The sequence below is a fragment of the Marmota marmota genome, unplaced genomic scaffold (genome assembly GCF_001458135.2).
Source record: "Marmota marmota marmota unplaced genomic scaffold, marMar, whole genome shotgun sequence".
Taxonomy (NCBI): Eukaryota; Metazoa; Chordata; class Mammalia; order Rodentia; family Sciuridae; genus Marmota; species Marmota marmota.
The window spans coordinates 7,815,082-7,838,688 of record NW_025999913.1 but is presented as its reverse complement, the minus strand read 5'-3'; the positions used below and the strand labels follow the sequence as shown (position 1 = coordinate 7,838,688).

Genomic DNA, 23,607 nt, shown 5'->3' with positions numbered 1-23,607 from the left:
CCTAGAATTCCAGAGGGAAGTGTCAGCAAAGGTCAGAGCTGGGGAAGCAGTCTGTGGGGTCAGGACTTCCATAAGACCCCCCACCTCATCCAGGAGTCCAGAGAGGAGAAGTCAGGTCATAAGATCCTTGCAAAGCCAGTTATTTGTGCACACATGTGTATGTTCGTGTGAGCAGGTGTGTGCATGCTGCACACATGTTTGAATAGAAATCTTTGTTTGCGTGCCTTGCCTCTGAAATCTTTTTACCCCCTTTCTTCAATCTGAAAAATATAGCCAGAGTATTAGTAAGGACAGCAACGTCTCACACGTCTAAAAGAGCAAACAACTTAAGTGTCCATATCTTTGTCTATTTCACAGCATTATATCATTAACTCTCCTAAAGCATTCTAAGATCCTTGCTCCTCAAGGTGTGTGGAATGTGCATTCCTTTAATATTGCATTTTTAAAATGCCATTTGCTTAAAGCAATTGCTAGAATATTCTGTACTCCAAGAAGCTGATAAGATTCTACACTGAGCGTTCACTGGCTGTCAGAAGTATGCTTCCTCCGGAATAAGTGAGAGGAGAAGTGAGAATCATCTGGCATCTCTTTTTCAGAAGTCCAGGGCTGGGCTGGGCTGGGTTAGTCAGCTGTTTCCACTCCAAATCTGCTACTTCAACACTCAGGGTGGGAAAGAGCTGGTAATCAGTGGTCTAGGAATGCAACCACCCCCTCCAACTTCCCACTCCATCCAAATAAGCAAAAAGCATCATTGGGCACTGCCAATTAGACAACTCCCAGCTCGAGGGGGCTGCACCCATGTTCTTCCCTTATGTTTGCTGAAGGTCACATGTTGTGGGGTATCTTGAAATGCCCTCCTTTCTCAGAAACTGTCCCCTTTGAGCTATGATCAGAAGCAGGCCTGTGACCCTTATGTGCTCAGCAAGGTATTCTCTAAGGCTGTGTTTAGATTTGCGGCAAGCTTGCTAAGCATGTGCCCAGTGCCCCTCAAAGCTCTTACCCATGCCCATGCCCAGGTCTCAGTGACAGCCTGGAGCTAACCCTCTATGGTTAAAAAGCAACTTACAACTATCCAGGTAAGGAAGCACTGGAGTAGTAAAGCATATTTTCAAGTAATTTGTGTGTGTGTGTGTGTGTGTGTGAGAGAGAGAGAGAGAGAGATGCCGAGGATGGAACCCCGGGCCTTGCACATGCTAGGCAACTGTCTACCACTGAGCTATATCCTAGGCCCTCAAATACCTTTTTTTGATTGCTTAGTGTAAGTCAGGTCCTATGCTTGACTGAACATTTGATATCATCTAATCCTCAGCCTATAAGGTGCACATTATTGGTCTAGTTCACTTTCAAGAGACCTGAAAACCTGAGAGGTTGAGCAACTAACGTAAGCTCTTGCAGTTAGTAACCTATGGCACTGCAACTTTCATCTAGATTTCTCCAACTCCACTTACCTATTTGAAAGAAGGTATGCTTCTGGTATGTAAATTTATTCTTTCCTTCAATAAATGTCAACTGAGCTCCGATTAAGCTCTTGGAACTAAAAACACACCTGTGAATAAAACAAGCTGTGGTTCATGTAGGAAACATGCTATTGTTTACAGACAGAAGATTCACAGATACATAGCGTGCTATGTGCTGGTAAGTGTTGGGTTAGTCTGAGGTCTGTCGCTATAATGAAACACCTGAGATAATTCATTTTTAAAGAGAAAAGATCTATTTTGTCTCATAGGTTTGCAGGTCCCAGGTTCTAGGCCACAATCAGGTTGTCTCATTGCTTTTGGGCTTCTGGTGGGGGTGCCAGATGGCAACTGCAGGCAGCATATAGCCCAGCAAACTGCTCACATCGAGGCCAGGAAGCAAAGAAGAGGTCAGGGTCCCATAAACCCCTTCAAGGGCCAGGACCTGGTCTCCTCCTCTCTCACTAGGCCCCTCCTCCTGGGGGTTCCGCCACCTCTCAATAGCACCACCCCCCAGTAGCTAGGGACCAAGCCTTTGAAACATCGGCCTCTGGGGGACACTCGTCCTCCAAACCATAGCAAGTGTCATAGGAAAAAAACAAACCATAAAATTAGATAGCAGGAGCTGGGGGTGGGGCAGTACTGTTTGCCAGGAAATGAAGCATTTCTGGTGACAAGACATTAAAAATGCTTCCCACCATGTCAAGAACAATTTCTAAACCCTGGAATCCATCACAGCCAGCTGTGATGACAATGTGCTGCTCTCTGCCATCCCAAGAGCAGCCCCTGGCAAACAGGGCTGCTTCAGCTTGTGGGAAAACACAGTCAGAATGGAAGTTCGAGGGCACCCGATGACTTCATCCTGCCCGCTTCACCCTCCCACCTTGGTTGGAAATGGATCCCCTCCCCTTCTTTCTTCACAGGGAGGTTTTGAAAACACACCCCCACCAATCTGGAAAGCATTTTGAGATTCCCAAGAGGAAGATCTATATGCGGAGGTGATTACTGCTATTGTTTTGCTTAACTATGACATGATTGGGAATTACTGGGTAAAATCAATATCAATGAACAACCGAGTTTCAAAAGATGTGACAAATCAGCACATCCAAAGACTGGCCACAAAATCAGGAGGTTGAGGAACTATCGATGTTTCTAAACTGTATAAATAAGCAGTTTTGTAAATAGTGTGATTTTTCAGGTCTAGCAAGAAGGTGGTCCCCTGCTTTAGAAAACAAGGGATCTAATACCAGAACAATGCACTTTGGAAATGATCACTTCCTCCAGAAGTAGCAAGGTTTGTTAGTTCCCACATCCCAACAGGTCTACCTGGCTTCCTAAGGTACCTGGGGCATCAGACTGTAAACAGTCTACCAAGATCATTGTTAGAGCCCTCTGCAGAATCAAATTTTCTTTGTCTAGAGGGATTAGAGAGTGAGCCTGAACTGAAATTAATTTCATATAAAACCACCAAACTCTATTGTATTTTACTCCCTTCTAACCATTTCCAGCACCTCAAGATGTTTTGGGGTAGAAAATAAATTTAAAGTTCTTTATTAAGTAATGAATGTAGTGACCATTTCAAATCTTATACAGCCCCATTCCATGTCACTTGGGAGAAACTAACATTTTGATTTTTTTCATAAGCCAGTGTTTCAAAATTGAAAATATAAGTGGTCTTATTTCTATCGTAAATGTGGACACCTAATACTTTTCACATTTTTTTCCTTAATCCAGAAAGAGAAGCCAAGGTGAGTTCTCCATATATACTAATGTAATTATAATTATACATATAACACAGAGCAAAACACACCTATTGTGGCTGTCTAAATTTCGCTCTTTTTGTCTTAATTATTTAACAAAATTATAAAAACAAAAAGATCTAAAGTGGTGGTAGTAGTGATTAAATTTGCTATTGTTTTATGAAAACTCTAAATCTGCACATGCAACAGAGATATCACCAGTATTAGGTAGCTATTGAGCATTAGAAAGGTCACTGCTCTGAATTGAAATGAGTTATAGATATAAATGCATACTAGATTCCAACAATTTAGTGTAAAAATATAATTAAAAGTGTCTTAATAATTTCCATATGAATATGTGGGCACATTCCTATGTGGGCAATATTGGATTAAATAAAATAGATTACTAAAGTTAATTTTACTTGTTTCTTTTTATATTTCTAGTGTAGCTGCCAGAATACTTAAAAATATATATGTGGCTTGCATTATATTTCTATTGGCCAAACATAACAAAGGGCACAAACCGTGTTCTTCACCTAAAACCTATTTTATATCTAAATATCGTTACTTCTGCTATGTTTTGGTTTCATTAGCACAGATATTTTTTTCTATCCTTTTACTTTCAGTCTACATATATCTTAAAGGTGAAGTGATTCTCTTATGGTCAGGATATACTTTGGTCTTTTTTTTTTTTTAATCTACTTAACCTCACCATATGTTTTGATTAGAAAATTTAATCAATTGACATTCACAGTAATTATTGATAGGTCCCACTTACTACTCCCATTTTGTTAATTGTGTTTCTGGTTGTTCTCAAATCTTTTGTTTCTCTCTTCCTCACCTGCTCTCTTCTTTGGTGATTAGATGATTTTATCTAGTGCTCTGCTTGTTTCCTGCAGGAAGCCACCTGTGAATTACATGAGGATCTTCTCTCTGCACCATAGCCAGGGGGCATTGCAAACTATCCAGGGCTCTTCCCCAGCAATAGATTGCCTGATGCACATGATCTTTATCTCTGCTCTACTAGGAAGATATCTCATAGTAGCTCCAGAGATGGGCGTAACCCGTTGGGAACTGAACAGCCCACCTTTAACCTATTTTGATGAAGAACAGTGTATGGAAAGCCTTTGATGTTTCCTGATATAAATAAAGCAGGCCTGGGCTCCATTTTGCCATAGTGTAGAAGTTTGATCCATATGATCTGCTTGCCTGGGATTTTGAGATTATTTTCAGTGTCCAATTGTTTTTCCATCATTTTACTTTTCCTAACTTTTATTTCTCAGCCAGGCCATTCCACCAAGGGGAACTCCATTTCCACCACCTGCGCAGGATATAGGTAAGAGATTCCTAATTTTTTTTTTAATCTTTTGTTATCTGCATAAATCTTTCTTTTGTAAGTAACATGAGACTTACATAAAACATAGTTATAATGGGATGCTTTAAGCAGATAACAACTTATCTTAGAGCACATAAAACATGACACTTTTATTCCACCACCCCCACAATTGATGTCTTGGATGACACCATTTATATCTTTACATGTTGCATATCCCTTAACAAATTGTTATAGCTCTTATTACTTCTAATTGTTTTGTCTTAACCTTTATACTAAAGACATGTGATTCGTACATCATTACAGTTTTAGAGTATTCTGAGTTTAACTGTGGTCTTACTTTTTGATTCTTTTCTTTTTTGGGGTTCCAGGGATTGAACTCAGGGCTATTCAACCACTGCGCCACATCCCCAGCCCTATTTTGTATTTTATTTAGAGACAGGGTCTCACGGACTTGCTTAGCGCCTCCCAATTGCTAAGGCTGGCTTTGAATTTGAGATTGTCCCATCTCAGCCTTCTGAGCTGCTGGGATTACAGGCATGCATCACCACGCCCGCCCGGCTGTGGTCTTACTTTTACTAGTGAGTTTTATACTGTTGTACATTTTTATGTCACTAATTAACATTCTTTCCTTTTGACTGGCTTTAGCATTTCTTTGAAGACACATCTTATGGTGATGAACTCTTCAGCTTTTGTTGTCTTGGAAAGTATTTTTCCTTCATTTCTGAGGGACAGCTTGGCTGGGTACAGGATTCTTGATTGGAAGTTTTTGTTTGTTTGGGGGGTTTTGCCTTCAACATTTTGAATATATCATTCCAGTCTTTTGTGACCTGTAAGGTTTGGGCTGAGAAATCTGCCTGTAGCCTTACTAAAACTCTCTAACAGAGGATGCACTTCTTTTATCTTGCTGTTATCGGGATCCCTTCTTTGATTTTTCACATTTTGATTATAATGTCTTGATATGGCCTTATTTGGATAAAATATGATTACAGACCTTTGACCTTCCTGTACCTGGATATTTATACCTTTCCTCGGATTTAGAAAGTTTTCTGTAATTATTTCTTCAAGGTTTCCACATCTTTGTCTTTCCCTTCTGCTTCTTAAACTTCTATAACTCAAATATTTGCTCTTTGGGTGCTCTTATAAATTTCCTAAGTTTTCTTCTTTCCGTTTTTTTTTTTTGGTTGCTTTTTTCCTCTGGCAGTATTTTTACGTAGTCTGTATTTTTAGTTCACAAATGCTTTCTGTTTAATCATTTTTCCTATTGATACTCTCCATTGCATTTTTTTAAATTTTCATTTTATATTTCAGCTCCATGATTTCTGTTTGACTTTGTGGACACATGCATGCATGAATGCTAGGAATCAAACCCAGAGCCTAGCTCATGCTTATCATGTGTTCTGCCACTGAATTACATCCCAGATCCTCTTAGACTTTAAAAAAATTTTAAATCTCTATTATAGTTTTCACTTCCGTCATTTTTTATTTTTTAGATATTGTCCAATTGTTTACCTATAGTTTGTTGAAGTGTGCTAAGCTCTTCCTTAAAGCTATTATTTAGAATTCTTTCTAAGAAGGGCCATGGATCTCTATTTTCTTAAGGTTGGTAACTGGTGCGTTAATTTGTTCCTTTGGTAGGGATGTTTCCCTGACTCCTCTTGGTCCTTGTGGTTGAGCATTGGTGTATGTATGTTTGAATAAGCAGGAATTGATTCCATTCTTTGCAGACTGGCTTTGTCTATGAAAACTTTCCATTAGTCAGTCTCTTTGGAGATTCTTGGCAGGCCATCACACATGGTCCATGGTCAGGTTTGCTGTTGGAGTCCTCAGGAAGGCTGGCCTGGTGCCTGGGTCCATGCATTGGGCCTGAAACCTAGATCCACGGGAACAGACCTATTGATTGGGTCTGTGGGAGTGGGCGTGGAGCCTGGATCTGCACAAGTGGAGCCTGTGTCCACATGAGGCTGACCTGAAGTTTGAGTCCATAGGGTGCTGGAGAGGCCTTGGTCCTGAGTGTCTAGGGGTTGGCTGGGTGCTGGGATGGGCTTGGATCCACTAGACCTGAGTTTGTAGAGACTGTCCTGGCACTGAAATAGGTCTGGACCCTGAGTCCATATGTGTATGCTGTGGTCCTAGATCTATAGGGACTGGCCTGGATCCTGGGTTTGGGGTAGTCTGTAGCCCTCGTTATGCTAAGTAGTCTTGGACCCTGAGCCCACTGGAACCTGGGGTTTATGGTGGCTGGCCTATATGCTGGATATATATATGGGTAGACTTTGGCTCTGGGTATACTGGTGCAGGCCTAGACCCTGTGCCCACTGAAACCTGGGGTCACAGGGCTGACTTGGAGCTTAGGCTGGCCTGTCAGTGGGCAGGCCTCTGGAGCCTGTATACATGGGTGCTGCTTGGTAGTGGGGCCAGGAGTATCATCCTGGTTCTGGAATAGGCCTGAAGCCTGGGACTATGTGGCCAACCTGGCTCTGGGTTGATCTGGAACCTGGGACTGTCTAGTGCTGGGGTGGGTCTGGAGTGAACATGCATAGGGTCTAACCTGGATTCTGAAACTGATGGGTAGTGCTGCAGGGTCCTGCCTGGTACTGAGGCAGCTATGAAACCTGGGACCATGGAGCCAGTCTGGTGCTGGGGTCTACTGATATGCTCTAGTCTTTGGGAGGGCCTGAACCTGAGTCTATGAGGCCTGCTCTGGCTCTGGGGTAGGTGCAAAGACACAGCCGCTGGGGCCATTAGTACTGTAGCTAACCTAGAGTCAGAGGCTGCTGTTTTGGGCTGATGATAGAGCAGATCTGTGCACTGAACCGATTGGGCAGGACTGGAGCTTGGGGTTGTGATCTGGACTAGCACTGGGGTGGGCCTGGAGGCTTAGTCCTCGGGTACCAGCTTGAAGTCTGAGGCTTTGGGTTCTGGTCAGCACTGAATTTTACAGAGCCAGATCTCGTATTGGGATTTGAAGCAATGTCACATGCACAATCCCAACTCCTTCCCCCAAGTGCAGGTTGTCTTTCTCCACTATGCATTATCTGGGGTTTGAGAGGAATGGCTCAGGTAGTGTCCAATGTCCTTCCTACCCCTTTCCAATGTGCCTTTTATGTCTATGCTCCACTCAAGAGCTCTGATCTCTCACCTGATATCCCTAGCTCTTCTGAAGGTATTTTTCATTCATAGATAGTTGTTCAAATTGGTGTCTTTGGGAGAAAAGGCACTGAAACATCCTATTCTGACAACTTGCTGACATCCTAATAAAGAAAATGTTTGATTCAGATGATCTTAAAGAAATTTTAAAACATCTTGTAAATTCTATTTTAGTAAGACTCCTTGTAAGGAGTCATCAAGATTAGTAAATACAAGCTCTGCATACCTTTTCTGCTTCAAACAAGAATGACAGATAGTGCATGAAATAAATAAGTAAAGTGATAGAAGCAGGTTCAAAACCAGATGGACATTTACATAGAGCAATTGCATGGACCAGAAAAGCAAGGTAACTATTTAAAGTGAACAACTCAGTCTTTTTGGTATATTCACATAGTTGTGCAATCATCACCACAGTCTAATTATAGAACATTTTCATTACTCCCCAAAGAAATCATGTGAATTGGGTGCAGTGGCACATGCTTGTAATCCCAGCAGCTTGGGAGGCTGAGGCAGAAGGATTGCAAGTTCAAACCAGCTTCAGCAACTTAGTGAGGCCCTAAGCAACTTAGGGAGACCCTGTATCTAAATAAAATACATTTTTGGGGGGTGCTGTGTATTGAACCCAGGGCTTTGTGTATGTGAGGCAAGCACTCTACAAATAAAATACATTTTCAAAGAAGGGTCAAGGATATGGCTCAGTGGTTGAGTAACTCTGGGTTCAATCCCAGGCTGTATCTTTAAATTTGAATCTGGTGAAGTGTACATCATTTGATTGAAATGTTTTTTGTATATATATTAGTATCATTTCCTTTGCTTTAATGTGAATGAAGGTTCTCAGGTGTCAACGTGGAGTAGGGGTGAAGAACATGAGGGTTCTGGATTGTTCTGCATGGCATGGCCTGCCTGGTCCTCACTCTTGAAATGAGTGCAATTCCTTCACAGGACAGAAGCTTCCAAATGGAGTATACATTGGAGGAAGCTATGAACAGCTCCCATTTCTAGCGGCTTTTTCTCATTGGCATGCATCAACATGCACCCATGTGGACAAATTGAAATAGCTACCCCACCATAAAGAGGTAGTGGGGTCTGCATCTATTGCCCATTCTACATTCTTTCTTGACGCTGGTTACAGATCAAGACTTTTGACTTTCAAAACTAAATGTTGGAAAGACTTGGTATCACCTCCCAGAGTTTGTATGTAGTTTTCCTTTCTTGTGATTTTTTTGATGGGTTTAGTATTGTGTAATACTGGTCTCATAGAATAAATCTCCTCTTCTTTTATTTTTTGCCAAAGTTTAGGAAGGATTTGAAATTCTTTTTAAAATGTTTGGTAGAATTTCCAGTGAAGCCACTTTAACCTGTACTTTTCAATGTGGAAAAAATTTTTATTACTTCTTGAATAGAGAAAAATTGACCTTTAGTTAGAGTTAGTGACTGCCTAGTGATGGCTAAGGATCACATGGCTTCTTTTTTTTTTTTTTTTTTTTTTTTTGCNAGAGAAACAAAAGATTTGAGAACAACCAGAAACACAATTAACAAAATGGGAGTAGTAAGTGGGACCTATCAATAATTACTGTGAATGTCAATTGATTAAATTTTCTAATCAAAACATATGGTGAGGTTAAGTAGATTAAAAAAAAAAAAAGAAGCCATGTGATCCTTAGCCATCACTAGGCAGTCACTAACTCTAACTAAAGGTCATTTTTCTCTATTCAAGAAGTAATAAAAATTTTTTCCACATTGAAAAGTACAGGTTAAAGTGGCTTCACTGGAAATTCTACCAAACATTTTAAAAAGAATTTCAATCCTTCCTAAACTTTGGCAAAAAATAAAAGAAGAGGAGATTTATTCTATGAGACCAGTATTACACAATACTAAACCCATCAAAAAAATCACAAGAAAGGAAAACTACATACAAACTCTGGGAGGTGATACCAAGTCTTTCCAACATTTAGTTTTGAAAGTCAAAAGTCTTGATCTGTAACCAGCGTCAAGAAAGAATGTAGAATGGGCAATAGATGCAGACCCCACTACCTCTTTATGGTGGGGTAGCTATTTCAATTTGTCCACATGGGTGCATGTTGATGCATGCCAATGAGAAAAAGCCGCTAGAAATGGGAGCTGTTCATAGCTTCCTCCAATGTATACTCCATTTGGAAGCTTCTGTCCTGTGAAGGAATTGCACTCATTTCAAGAGTGAGGACCAGGCAGGCCATGCCATGCAGAACAATCCAGAACCCTCATGTTCTTCACCCCTACTCCACGTTGACACCTGAGAACCTTCATTCACATTAAAGCAAAGGAAATGATACTAATATATATACAAAAAACATTTCAATCAAATGATGTACACTTCACCAGATTCAAATTTAAAGATACAGCCTGGGATTGCTCATTTTTGCCATCAGACAATTCTATAGAGAATAAGTTAGGGGACAAGATCTTGTGCGTACAGAGGGCCTCTGGATTTTTCCTAGTCCTTAACAGTAGTACATTTACCAAGAATCTACTTTAACCTTGCTGTCAAATTTAGGCCAATAAAGACACATTTAAAAAAAGTAAGAACTCTAAGGTTGCTTGCTTACAAATAGTCCCTAAAATTTGTTCAGGATGTGCAGAGGAGAGTTTCTATAAGCAAAATAAGCAAGACACACAAAGGAAACATCTGTACGCATACCTTGCTTTCTAGAAGAAAACTTGTCTTTTCTTCCAAAAAGAGAGATAAATAGATCTGTGAAACAAAGATTATTGAAAACCTCAGTGGATGAAGTCTCAGAAATATGCACAAGTGACTTTAAAATGCCTGTTAATTTCAATGACAAGGGACTCTCAAGCAGACTTTATAATCCTTTAATGATTTAGAGGACATTTCTACTATCTGATAAACAGTCATCTCAAGTCACCAGTATTTAACACTATAATCACTGGGGAATGTGTCGTTGGGCCTCTGAAAGCCCCATTTCCCTCATTTGCCCCTGAGATTAACAGCATCCAAAAGACAGGTATTGTGCTTGCTCTGGGAGCATGGAGCCCCTTAAATCCCCCTGGCACCATCTGGACTAATTCTATTTTAAGACAAACTAGGTGAGGCCTTCTAATCACTGGCCAATCTCTTATCACAAAGTCAGAATTCTGTAACTTCCAGTCGCTTAATCCTTCTTGCTTTCCAATACCATATTAAGTGTTAGTCCTCAACTAACACTTTTTTTTTTTCCATTAACAAAAAAATAGCAGAGGGTTGTAGTATAGGAAATCTGATGAATCATGAGGGTGAGCTCACAGGTTAAAAATGGGGACAACTAAAATACTAAATGAAGGGTCAAAAAGAACTTCTATTTCTATCAGTGTCTTTAGGTTACAAAAAGTAGAGCAAAGGGCTCATGGGAAGGCAAACGCATAGATAGATGCTGGAAAAAAAGGGCTGTCCGTTGAGGAGTGCATCCAAGACAGCTCTTGGAAAAGTGCTCATTTTATTTTATTACATAATAAAAAAAGAAAAATAAAGTTTTGGTTTTGTTTTTTTCCAAAAGGACCAAGCCAAAGTAGTTTGCGGCATGTGCTATGAACTCATTCACAGAGGAACTGATATATTTTAGAGTTAAGTTGTCTAAAAATAGCTGTTTCATCCGTTCTGGGACATTTTTTCAGTCTTTTGCCAAGAATCCAATTAATGTGTGGGTTGGTTTTTTTTTTTTGGGGGGGGGGGGGCAATTTTATGTGGTTTTCTATCTCTTAATTTTTTTATAAAGAATATTCATGCAGCTGAATGGATATGAATAATATGATATGTGAGAAGCTGGGCTGTTAAGTCTCCTAATGCTATTACTTGATTCCCTGAGGCCCAGGACTTTTACAAAGACCCATTAACTCAGTGAAACTCCTCTTAATGCCCTCTTTCTCACTGTGCCCAGGTTCCGCCATATTTCACATCTGCAGAGAGCTGTTGCTCAGATCCTGCCTTTGTGAAACCAGCAGTTTGAAGGGGCCCGTGAAGAGACCTGAAGGACAGGAAGTGGGCGCCAGGCATGCACCATGACCCTTGCTCCAAGTTCCTGCAGGTACCGGGAAATTCCTCAATCTAGAAGGAGAAACTGGCCTATCTTCTGGGGCACCAGTAAATGCTAATGAAACAACAAATCATGTCCAATACAGTAAGGAATAAAATGCACATGAACTTTTAAGGCAAAGACATCTTATGGTCATCTTTTCCTAAGTGGGCCACTTTGAGCTCAGCCTCTAATCTTGGAAGCCTCTCACCATGCATTATAAAGAAGAGTTTCAGGAAACTCCTCTGTTAGATTATTCATTTTGGAGAGTGTTAGCATTAATCTAATAAAACATTCAAAACAGGTCACTAAGCTATGGATCTGAGTATTGGAATAGGCTTTAAAGATAATCTGGCCCAACGGAATCATTTTAAAGATGGAATTGAGAACAAAGATAAAAGGCACAGAAAGGTTTGGTGTGGGCTTTCCTTTCTCTGTAGTAACGTCCAGAGCTGAAGTTTTCCTGCACGGAGCTATTCACGATCCTCCAAACACACCGCTGTGTCTTTGCTTACAGTTCTTCTTTTGCATGTAATGCTTTCCTCTGTTGGAAAAGTTTATTACTCGCTATTCAAGACCTCAAAATCATGCTCCTGGGGAAACCTCTATTCACGCAGGCAGGGTTAGCTGCTTCTTCCTCTGTGTCCTAACAGATCTTTAAATATGATTCTGTTTTAGTCCCTTTCCTCCTCAAACAAGAGAACCAAATCCTTTCATGAGTGACAGTCATCATCCTTCCATTTTCTCCCTTTTATAGCTAAGAGTCACAAAAGAATTGTGAATTTCATATTCAGTTTTTACTTCCTCACCTCCATTTACTCCTAAATTCAGTCCAGCTGGCTTCTGTCCCCCACTTCTTGACTGAAATCACTTGTGGAAAAGACGGCAGGGACTTTGATGTGGCCTATTCCACTGGCTGCTTCAGTCCTGAATGTACTTATCCTCTCCTGAGCTGGCCACTCGGCTTCTGGGACACCCTACTCTCCTGGTTTGCCTCCAAGGACTTGAGAAGCATTTCCCTCAATCTTGGGAGTTCATCCTTCCCTCCCAGATCTTTAGGTTTCCTTAGAGCTTAGATTTTCATAGTCCTTTTTGTTTTGTTTTGGTTCTCTGGTTCATTCCATGGCTTCAAATTCTTTATCTACATCAGGTCTATAGGAAAAGACCTGTCTCTGTCTCTTGTCTCTGTCTCTCCTCCGCCCCTGTTCTCTGAGTTCTAGATTGTCCATCCAACTGCTTGTCGCTATGACTAGTACTGTCATGATTATAAGTGATAAAATGTCACTAAAAATGGATACTGACTCTTATCTTGTGAAACCAAACCAGGGGCAGAGCAGAGGAAGTCCTGGTAGTCTCGGGATGTTTTCTTTCTCTTTCTCTTGGTATAGCATCTTCATTCTTTCTAGCCAACATGATCCCTATACAGAGGACATATTCATTAACAACTCTGAATTTATAGGCTCCCAGCTCTGAAGCCAAAGTATAAAAATCTCTCTTCCCCCCATTCAGATTAAGAAAAGGGATTTGACTGGTCCAGCGAGTCTCACATGGCTTCTCTTGCATCAGCCCCAGTCCTCTGGGAGTCAGGATATTGGAATTGATGTGTATTAGGTTATACACACCTCATAATTGCCAAAGGAATAATCTCAAGTCAGGAAGTCACCTGACTGGTGTCAGCAAACTATTCAACATTTCCTTTTTGATCTCTTCCAAGTATATCAAGTTGATAGTGTCTGAAACTTAACCAATACTATTCCTCAAAAAAAAAAAAATGATTCTTAGCATCAGCGAAATGCAAATCAAAACCACAATGAGATACCGTCTCACCCCAGTTAGAGTGACTATTATAAAAAAATAATAGTAATAAATACTGATGAGAATGTGGAGAAAAATGGATTTCTAGATGCTGGTGGTGGGAATGGAAATTAGTGCAGCCATTATGGAGAACAGTGTGGAGGTTCCTTGAGAAACTAAAAATGGATCTACCACATGATCCAGCCACCCCACTGCTGAATGCAGAGCTGAAGGAAATGACGTTGGTGTGCCAAAGAGATGCCTCATGGGCCTGCTTCTTCCAGTGGCACGATTCACAATGGCTAAGACACAGAATCAGCCTAGGGGCCCTTCAACAGGTGAGTGGGTAAAGACAGTGAGGTATACAGACACACTGGAGTGTTACTGTGCACAAGGAAGAGTGAAGTCTTGTCCATTTGCAGCAGAATGGATGGAACAAGAGGACACTGTCAAGTGAAAAAACATCAGACACAGAAAGACAAGTTCTACATTTCTCTCTCATATGTGGAAGTTTAAAAAAAAAGCATCTATGAAAGTAACTAACAATTACCAGAGATTGGGAGTGGGAGGGTGAAAAAGGGTGCTTAGATCTGATCGGTATGGAACTATATGGAATTATCACAATGAACCCCATTGATATGCACAATCAATACATTCTATTAAATTTTTAAAAATGATTCTACCTTTAATCCCAGAAAATGAAAGCATTTATGAAGTTCCTCAGGCCACAAACTTAAGAGTTATGCTCGTCAGTCTCCCTTTCTGTTACCCAATATTCGTCCATCAGCCTATTATCATAGCCTGTGCATCGTTTGAGATCCATCTTGGATCTGTCCACTTCTTCCTGCCTAAGCATGCCCTCATAGTTCAAGTTGATGGCCTCCCATATCTAGATGACTTCAATAGCTTTCCAATTGGTGAGTCCACTCACTCTTGATCCTCTCATCGTCTTTATTCTCTAAGTAGAGTGATTTCCTAAAAAATGAAAACTTTCCATACTCAGATCTTGCTTAAAACCTTAGAAAAGCCAGGTGTGGCGGTGCATGCCAATTATCCCAGTGGTTTGGGAGGCTGAGACAGGAGGATCATGAATTCAAAGCCAGCCTCAGCAAAAGTGAAGCGCTAAGCAACTCAGTGAGACCCTGTCTCTAAATAAAATACAAAATAGGGCTAGGCATATGGCTCAGTGGTCGAGGGCCCCTGAGTACAATCCCTGGATCCTCACAAAAGCTTCCATTGCTCTTGAATCCTGAATCTTTCCCTCTGGTATCCAATTTCTGCTTTCTCTCCTATCATTACCCTTCCCACCCTCTCCCTTTCCTCTCACTCAGAACATTTAAACTATATCAGTCTTTCAACTTTTCAAAAGTGATTTGGCTTTTTGGTGGCCACCAGGTTTTCGTGTGAGTCAGAGAAACATCTTGTCAGGTGCTTTCTATGTATCTACATCACTTATCTCGACTCTGATACCTATTTGTTCGAATTTTGACTGTGAGGGTCATAAAGAGCAAGGACTGCATCTGTTTAGCTTGACATAGGACTTTCACTTAATAGGTGCTCAACCAATATTATTGAAGGACAGGTTATCCCATTTTAGTATAAGTTCTTCATTTGCTTGGCTTTTCTGCCAAAATATGAGTTCATCCTTTCATTTCACAAATATTTGTGTCTAGCTTGTGTGAAAAGGTGAGTTAAACACCAGAGACGGAGGCATTGAAGAAAATAGATTCTTACCTTTCGAAATTTACAACTTGGTTGTTTATTTTTTCTGTCTCCCTCATTAGAATGTAAAGCCATGAAGACAAGAAAAATTTAAAAGAATTATGGGTATTTTATTAATTATGCAGAAATAACTGCTTTTCCTTTCCACGTCTCTATTCCTGGCTGATGTTAGGCGTGTAATAAATATTGGCAAAGTGACAACCTGAGTGCATTAACAGACAGTCTGAACTTGACCATCGACGACTTCCTGTTCTTATTGCTGCCCCTAATCTAATGAGTTTGGAATAACCCAAAGGTTGGTGGCTGAGAAAAATGAGTGTGGTACTGTGGTGGAATAAGAAATATATGTTCAGTCTCTGCCTCTGGTTCTTGCCATACAGCTCCTCAAATCCTTGGAATCTCTGGAGACATGGGAGAGATTTTTATATGCTAATGATCTGACTAGTAACTAGGGGTAGGTAGCTTCAGGATGGGACTTATTGCCAAATAGACCAAGGCATGATTATAGGGTTTGGACTTTGAGCCCCATTCCCAACTTCTGAGAAGGAGAGAGAGACTGAAGGTTGAGTTGTCAGTGGCCAATATTCTAATCTGCATAATGAGGCCTCCATAAAACCCCAAAGAGATTGGGTTTGGAGAACTCTCTGGCTGATGAAAGATGAAAGTTCCTGGTGGGTGTTGGGAATCGCCCTGGCTCCAAAGACTAACTTCCCCATCCCCCAAGAAGAGCCGTCCAATGGTGAGCCCTGCTGGCTCACGTGATCTTTACCCACCAATCAGAGTAGCCCTGCTGGCTCACCTGATCCTTACCCACCAATCAGACTAGCCCTGCTGGTTCACCTGATCCTTCCCACCAATCAGAAAGCACCCCATGCCAACTGTCAAACCACACCTGGCTCTATAAATATGCAGAGCTGTTCCTCAGTAAATGGGCATTTGCTCCTACCACGAACCTTGTTCATTCTTTCAGTGGAGGCATGCTAGAGGAGCATGGGAGCATTGGGTCCCTCCCTGGGTCTTGCTCTGAGCATCTCTTCTCTCTGGCTCTTCACATGCACCCTTTGTAATATCCGTCATCTTAAGCCAGTAAATGTAAGTATAGTGTTTTCCTGAGTTCTGTGAGCTGCTCTAGAAAATAAACCAAACCCAAGAAAGGGATCCTGGGAGCCATGAGTTATGGCCCATTTGATCAGAAGCTCAGTCTGCAAACTGGAGCTTTCAATTGGCATCTGATGTGGGGGCAGTCCTCTGGGCTGGGCCCTGAACCTGTGGGAGCAGATGCTGTCTCCAGGCAGATAGCCTCTGGACTGAGTTGATTTAGAGGACACCTAGTTAGTGTCCACTGGAGAAAGGGCTATTGGTGGGGAGAAAGGGCACATTTTGACAACCTGAATGAGACGTCCCATGTCGTACGGAGTTGTCTTTCTATCTGAAATAATGGACAACTGAGCCACGGGTTTCCTGGCTGGCATAAGCTGGGCTAGATATGATGATCACCCACTAGGAAAAAATGAAATGGGGGGGGGGGGTTCCAAGTGGGACACTGGCTCCAAGCAGGGAGGAAGAGTGTAGACCCGGGGAATCTGGGAGACTGAGCCAAAGGGGTGTCAGGAAAGTGAGAAAGGAGGAAAGAAACGGAAAAAGAGGGATGAGACCTAGCCTACCCAGTCCTCACCGAAGTTTCTTAAGGCTTTTAAAGGGGGGGGGGAAGAGGCAAAAATTGAGGAACCCCAAGACCTCAAACAAATTCATGGCAAAATTTTAGCCAGAGAAAGTGTAATTCTATGCCTTTCCTAATAAAAGACGATATCACATAATGGCCAAACACGTGATCTCTAGAATCATCCACCTGGTTTTGATCATGATGCTATCGATTCGGGACAAGTCACTTAGCATGTCTAAGAGTCAGTTATTTTAACTGAAAATGAGGATGGGGTGGTCCCATTTCTTGAGGTGTTGAGAGGCTTACATAAAGGGATCGTGGTAAAGCACCCGGCATGTGCTGCAAGATGATACATATTAGGTATCACGCTACGCACACACATGCCTTGGCGGGAGGTGTGTTCACTCTATTTTTGTTGTTGTTATTGTTGATGTACCTTTATTTTTTAAAATTTATTTATATGAGGTGCTGAGGATCGAACCCAGTGCCTCACACATGCTAGGCAAGTGCTCTGCCACTGAGCCACAACCCTCACTCAAGGGTCCATTTACAGCCCCGAAGGTTCCAAGGAGAACCAGAGGAAACGAGGAGCCCTTGAGATTATAACGTTCATGAGGAATATCTAAGCAGAGCTGGTTACATCATTGGTGCTCAATAAGTGATGACTCTTTTCTTTCCATTTTGTCACCTCATTATCACTAAGAAATTGGATCTGTTGAAGGGCACCTAGGTTGATTCCATAGCTTGGCTATTGTGAATTGAACTGCTATAAACACTGATATGGGCTAATCACTGTAGTATGCCGATTTTTAAGTCCTTGTGTCCTTCAACAGCTGAGTGGATAAAGAAAATGTAGAATATTATTCAGCCATAAAGAAGAATGAAATTATGGCATTTTCTGGTAAATAGATGACACTAGAGGATATCATGCTAAGTGAAATAAATAATAGAAAACCAAAGGCTGAATGTTCTCTCCCATAGGTGGATGCTAACCCACAACAAGGAGGGTAGGAAGGGAAAGAATAGAAGAAGTCCATTGGATTAGATAAAGAGGAACAAAGGGAAGGGAATAGGAAGGACAGTAGAATGAATGACTCGGACATATCTTCCCCATGTTTATATACAAATACACAACCAGGGTAACTCCACATCATGTACCACCACAAGAATAGGATCCTAATTAGAATAAGTCATACTCCATATATGTACATTATGTCAAAATACATTCTACTGTCATGTATATCTAAAAAGAACAAATGAAATAGAAAATTGGATGGGAAATGCACAACTCTCCCTGCTATACCTTGTAGCTTCCCTGCACCTTCAAACCCTTCTCTGATTTGGGCATGGTTGAAAGCAGCCCAGCAGCTACAAGGGAAACTGGTCCAAAATGCAGATCAAAGAGTTTCCCTTGGAAAGAAATACATATTTTTCAGGCAGCCATCCAGATGCACCATAGAATCTAATCAAGTTCAGATAATGCAAACTCATAAAGCGAGATTTTCTTCTTCACTGCCATTCAGCATTTTGATAGCGCTCTGCTCAGGGAGGGGGTGGGAGGCTATGGCCTGGCCCTGGGCAGATGTGTGAAGGAAGCCAAGTACAGGGTCTTTGTCACCTCTTCCCCTTTCCCCTTCCCCATTCTGCTCTCCCAAGCCCTTTGCCCCCCACTTGGGACCCAGGCGTCCATTGTTTCTCAGGCAAAAACTCCTCTCCAGAGAAGGATCTGAAACTCATTTACATTAAAATACAAATGAGGACCACAGCTGAGAGTCCGGTCCCTTCTAGGGTGGCTTTAACTTTCACAGCTAAATTTCCAGCCTCAGAGCTTCCAGGGAAGGCACCATGACCCTGCAGTTGGTGTCTGTAAGGCAGATTCGTCATGAAATTCCTGAAATCTCACTACCTGAGTTGTCAGCTAACCAGCAGCATATTTTTTAAAAGGTGCAAGGAGTCAGGGAGGGCTTTATTGGCACTCAAACACTGTTAAGCATCTTCATTTGGTTTGGCGAGAGGAGATGGAGAGCTTCTTCGTAATCCCAACCTCTCCTGACTTTGAAAATCACCCGAAGTGTTTATATATTGACAACCAGATGTTCCTGTATGTCCCTTTCTGTATTAACACCTTGGAAACTGATTTTTGTTCCACGCATTCCGGGATCATGAAGAAGGAAGATTAAGTGAAAGAGTTAACCAGAGGCTCCTGCCTTCCACACCTGGGCTCAGGAGAGTTGGGTATTATTTGAATCTTGCCTCTCACTTCCTCGTGGCCTCATGGTGTGGAAGGGTGAGTCTGACTTCCCCAGTTCCTTCTGAGCTGTCCATTGCCACATTGCAAAAGAACTTCTTTTGCCTCTCAGCCATTTTGCCCTCTGCTGACAGATTCATCTTTCTGGAGACTAGTTCTGAGCCTGCCCCAGGAATCCACACTCTCCATCCCATCTCCACACGGTTGCATTTAAAAAATGCAATTAATTTTTTTTTTCACTTTCTTCTCACATTTAAAAGGAAGTGCTGCGAACTCCACTGCAGCTTTCAAAGCCTCTCCATGACTGGGCCCCTGCTGGTCTTTTGACCTCATTTCATACCGTCTTCCCCCTCCTGCTTGCTAGACTCCAGTCATGCTGACTTTGATCCTCAAAGAATTCCTGCCTGCTCCTTTCTACTTTCCTATGCCCAGAACGTTCTCCCCCAGATTCTTGTATGACTAACTCCATTGCCTGGTTAATTCTTGGCTCAAAAATCATCTCCCACTTGAGCAAGCCCTTGTGCTCAATCGCATTACTATTTATTTATTTATAGTGTTCCAACAAACTAAAATTACTTACTTCAATTGTTTTCTTGCTATCACCTGTCCAACCTCCTCTAGGATCGAGCACCTTAGTTTTCTTGTTCTCTACTCTCAGTTATGGCTCTGCTGCATAGATAGCGGTTGAGACCCTGTCAGCTTCAATAAGCATTTAGCACAAAACCAAGTCGTCCCCCTGTTAAGATCCTTCCATGGTTCTATTTCATTTTCAGAATCAAGTAGACGTTCCTTGTCCTGCCAAGTGAACCATCTGTGTGGCTTTGCCTTAATCCATTTCCTGACCTAAGTTCACATAGCTCTCTTATTATGATAACAATTAGCACATTATAGGATCTGGATGGGCCTGTCTTCTAACCTGTCATCTTCGAGGTGAAGTTTGTGGATCAGTATTAATTAGCATCACCTAGAGATTTGTTAAAACTACAAAATATGCATCCTGGCACTCGGCCTGCTGAATCATGTTCTGTATTTTTAACAAGAGTCCAGGATGAATCGAATGCACGTCGGACCACATGCCTACCTTGTAATTGCTAGAGAATAATATCAGGCCACACAGCCACCTAGTGTCTACCGGCTAAATTATTGAACACCCCTGCTTGAATTTCTCATAGGCAACACAAGTCAATGATGCTGAAAACTGAACTAATAATGTTCATCCAAAAAAACATGATTCTTTTCTGGTATTTTCAATTTCAGAAAATGAGAAATGCTGTCCTGTCCTAAGTTGTGAGTTATTCGAGGGCACAAAGTAATTCTTTATTATTTACCTTCATTACCATGGCCTTAATGTTTGTTGAGATGCATTCTAAAAACTTGTAAACTTCTGAGGGAGATGGCCTAAGCAACAGCAGTGTGAGAGTCTTATTTAACCAATCCAGTGAAAAATCATGAAGTTTCTGAACTTGGGAGGAAAAGTTAAGAGATGCTAAGGAGGTGGATGGAAACGACAGAAGAGGGCTCAGGATAACTCCCAGCTTTCTGCTCTGGAAACTAGGGGAAGGGGTGACATTCTCTGGAACAGGAGGAGACTGAGCTTGGAACTCAGGAAAGACATCAGATATCAGAAAACAGACTGTGGAGTTGACACAGTAGCCAACGGTGTCTCCCTGTTTCCTGGCAGTGATCCTACGGCGCTCCCCTAGCCTGGTCCGGCGCTCACCCTCCAAGTGGTCATTGCACACCCTGTTCTTCCTCCCTAAGCCTGCACCTGCGTCTCCTCCTGCACAACTTCAGCTCACCTGACCACCTTGTTTCTTACTTTCTGGGAAAAGAAGAGAATGAACCCACCCACCCACCCTTGAAGTCTGGCCTTTCTCCCGATGCAAAGTCAACATTTCTTGCTAGTTTCCTGTGTCCTGTTCTTTCTCTTCTTCCCAAGGACCCCAGCAATTTCTATCCCCTTTCTGCTGTATCAGTAAAATGTCAGCGTCTGGAGCTGGGGGTGTAGCTAAGTGGTAAAGAGCATGCAGTTTTATTATTATTTGAGCATATTCGATCTTTTATCTAAAAAAATAATAATAAGTCTTTGCTTCCACACCTGCCTCTGGCTGTCGCTCCACTCTGCTGTTCCCATTTACAACAAAGTTCCTTAAAGGATTGTCTATGGTGCTGCCTCCAACTACTCTCTTCCCTCTTGTCCCTGCCACTGAAACTGCTTTGTCCAGGTCACCAAAGACCTCCGCATCACTCAGTCTATCACTCTGTTCTCAGCCCCATCATTATCCATTTTTTGTTGCTATAACAAAGTACCTGAGACCAGGAACTTTACAAATAATTTGTTTATTCAGATCCTGGCTCTGGAGGCTTGTAAGTTCAGGAGCATGATGCCAGCCTCTGGGTAGGGCCTTCTTGCTGTGTCTTGTTATGGCAGAGGGCACCACATGGCCAGGCAGAGGACATGTGCTAGCTTAGGCCTGTCTTCTTCTTCTTATAAAGCCACTAACACCATCGTAGGGGCCTCGTCTTCACCATGTCATCTAATCACCTCCCACAGGCCCTCACTGCCCAATGCCCTAACTATTCAAATTTGAGGACTAGATTTCTAACACGTGAACTTCTGGGGCACCCATGCAGACCACAGAGCCCATCATACTTCCTCTCTCTGCCCATGACACATTTTTCACGTGCTCCTGGACTCCATCTTCACTTGCCCTTCAGGACCCATGAAGTCGTGATGGTTCTCCTTCCCCCAAGATTGCTTCTTCCCAGTTTCCTTTGTTGGCTCCTCTCCTCTCCCCAGCTTCTCCACACGGACCCACCTGATCCTCAGCCCTCAGTAGGCTTCTCTGCCCTGGGGGCAGGCTCTTGGTGATCTCATCCAGTGTTGAAGGTCAACTGGATGCCAATGTCTCTCAAAGTCCTATCCCCAGCCCACGCTCCTTACCCAAACTCCACCTTCAAACATTCAGCCTGCTTTTCCACAGCCTCACCTCCGTGTCTGACAACCTCGAGCTCCAAATCTGATTTTCTGTTCCATTCCCCACCGGCTCCTGTGTAGTCTTCTTCATCTCCGAAAAGGGCAACTCCTTCCGGAGTGTCCTGAGGCCCAGAATCTTTGAGCTCAATCTTGATTTCTTTCTCTTACTTCTCAAATCTAAGACCCTGTGGATCACACTTGCAATTACAACTTAAATTCCTCCATTTCTTGCTATTCCACTGTATCTCTCTGACCCAAATCTTCACCCTCTCCGGCCTTGATTATTGCAATGGCTTGGAAGAGCGTCAGATTTCACTGAAAGCAGAGTCAAACCTTAACACTGCCCACAGGGTCTCCTCTGAGCAATCCCTGCTGCCTCTCTGATTTCATTTCCCGTCTTTTTCTACTGTTCAATCCATTATAAGTGTTATTTTAAATTATTTGGAGCCAGCATATCTAACTTACATGCTATTTTATATTACATTTTAATCACCAATTTATTCCTATTCCTAACAGTGATAAATGATCAAAAAATATACTTTGATTGCATGAAGACTGCTGCATATTTCAAAGTAAAAAATGAATGTATCCGATTGATTAATTATTACAATGTATAGGAAGTCCAGAAGATAACACACCATGGGAATTTTCTTTTCATTTCTTTTTTTTCCTGCCTCATTTTAGTTTGTTGACCTTCATACAGTAACTAAACAAGGGTAGAGACTAATGTAAAATCAAGAACCATAACAATGAATGTGAGAGATGAGAAACCTATGAGGTTTTATTACAGCAAATTTGAATGAATTAAGATCGGGGGAGGCTTACCTGAGGAATTAACAACGGGAAGGATGCAATTTGAAAATAGCATCAAGCTTATTGGATCAAGAGGATGACAGGGTTTCTGCCAACGTAGCCTGTGTTGGGAGAGAATGGGGGTAAGAACAGGAACTGAAGTCAGGGTTGGGAGCAGAGCAGTATAGGGAAGGATCAGGTAGGATAGTCGGGTAGTGGCCACGTAATGACCAGAATTTTTGGTCAGTGATTTGAAAAATGTTTTAGTCTCATGGCCAAGAACTCCAGAGAGCTTTTGTCTGTGTACAGTCTATCAAGACTTTTGCATAAATTAAATTTGACCAACTTTTAAAGCATTTGTCTTCATCCGTTTGTGCTATTACAAAATACCATATACTGGGCAATTTATAAGTAATATAATTTTTTTATTTTCCATTTCTAGAGTCCAAGATCAAAGTAGGTCTGTCTGTTCAAGGCCCATCTCTACTTCCAAGATGGTGCCTAGAATGTTGCATGCTCTGGAGGGGGACTCTGAGTTCTCAAATGAAACAAGGGGAGGAAACGGGATAAGCTCACTCCTTCAAGCCCTTTTATAAGAACCCTGAACCCATCCGTCACCAGTGAATGGTCTCTAGAAGCCCCACCTCTTAATACTATCACATTGGTATTAAGTTAGAGATTGAATGGAC

The 23,607-nt window shown here is 41.9% G+C and overlaps 1 long non-coding RNA gene across 2 annotated transcripts in view; it reads right to left on the bottom strand.

Annotated features, from left to right (window-relative positions):
* The window catches only part of LOC125615574, a 113,854-nt gene that overhangs the window by 26,752 nt on the left and 63,495 nt on the right, over positions 1-23,607 (bottom strand). Inside the window, exons 6-7 of one of the 2 annotated variants that reach the window (XR_007346208.1) lie at positions 22,952-23,040; positions 1,390-1,546 (exon numbers count right to left, since the gene is read on the bottom strand). The exons of the other annotated variant lie outside the window; for it this stretch is intronic. This is a non-coding gene — a long non-coding RNA (uncharacterized LOC125615574). Of the gene's footprint in view, positions 1-1,389; positions 1,547-22,951; positions 23,041-23,607 lie in introns of those variants that run through there. 2 annotated transcript variants of the gene reach the window in all.